The sequence below is a fragment of the Triticum aestivum genome, chromosome 3D (assembly GCF_018294505.1).
Source record: "Triticum aestivum cultivar Chinese Spring chromosome 3D, IWGSC CS RefSeq v2.1, whole genome shotgun sequence".
NCBI classification, from domain to species: Eukaryota; Viridiplantae; Streptophyta; class Magnoliopsida; order Poales; family Poaceae; genus Triticum; species Triticum aestivum.
In genome coordinates this window covers 459,426,061-459,427,361 of record NC_057802.1, presented here as the reverse complement: position 1 = coordinate 459,427,361, position 1,301 = coordinate 459,426,061, and the positions used below count along the sequence as shown (strand labels likewise).

General features: G+C 45.9%; 1 pseudogene; it reads left to right on the top strand.

Annotated features, from left to right (window-relative positions):
- Positions 1–431: 431 nt before the first annotated feature.
- Positions 432–1,039, top strand: LOC123076368 (phospho-2-dehydro-3-deoxyheptonate aldolase 2, chloroplastic-like; annotated as a pseudogene).
- Positions 1,040–1,301: the final 262 nt, after the last annotated feature.

Here is a 1,301-nt window from a genome sequence, read left to right as displayed (position 1 = left end):
CGACCTCGGCTGATCGATGGACGTTTTTTTGCTCCTATTATGTGTGGATTTTGGGGGTGTACTTGCCCGTTGGATGCTGTGTGTTTGTTTACACCATTTCCATATTTAATAAGAAGAAGATATTCAAGTGCTTGTACTCCCAAATCACGTATTGAAAATTCATATAGTTTCCTGAACTTTTTCCTGTATAGTTTCCTGAACCTTTTCCTGAAAGTGTTGTGTATTGTTTGACATTTTCAGATGCAAGAGGCAGACAAACCAAGGACAACAGAACATGGTTTTCGCCAAGGCCTCACAAGCGTTGTTGGCCGTGAGGGAAGCAACGTGCTCACCAGTCCAATCCCTAACTTCATGATGATGCTTCTGTCAAGTTCATGCAGTAACACAAATATTGTGTTTGTACCATGTATTGTTTGCTTGCCTACGAACAGATGGTTGGTGTGCCTCCTATCCGTCGCACGGCGCCGCTACTTCGGCCACCGCTCCTTCATCCTCAGGGAGGGGTCTGTGCCGAGAGCTTCAAGGAGTTCAAGGCCAACAACATCCGTGGCACCTTCCGTGTCCTGCACCAGATGGACGATGTCCCCGTGTTCGGCTGCCAGGTCCCCATCGTCAAGGTACAAATCGATTGACCAAATCAAATTGAATTGAACCAGATATGCCTATTGGTCATTTGATTTGTGAGATTTGATCCTATCTATTCCCTGTTCTTTGCGCATAGTAGGTGGGGCGGTTGGCTGGCCAGTTCGCCAAGCCGAGGTCTGGTAACTTTGAAGAGAAGGATGGGGTTAAGCTGCTCAGTTACAGGAGAAACAACGTCAAGGGCGACGCGTTTCATCTGAAGGGCCGTGTCTCTGTCCCAGATAGGATGACCAGGACATACGCGTAGTCGGTGGCGACGCTCAACTTGCTGCGTGCTATCACGACGGGAGGTTACATAACTATGAGGCGGGTCATCCAATGGAACCTTGATTTCGTGGGTCACAATGAGCAGGGAGACAGGTGGGAAAAATTATGTCTTGCTATTGCAAATTTGTAGTAGAATTTTATTGCGGTACGCTGTAGTCGTTGTCCTTTTAAATATCCCTTATTGATTTTCTTGGGCATATATCCTTATAACGATAAGGCAGGAGATAGGTTATTGTTTATGTACTCTTATGTTCTTATTACTGGGACGATGTTCATCTAGTGGAATCTTATGAAAGCTTCTCGATGAATCAGATTCTTGATTCTCATTGGGGTGCCATGACGGACAGTGATGCAAGTTCTTGCATTCTTCTGTCACTAGAGCTGTTGTGTTG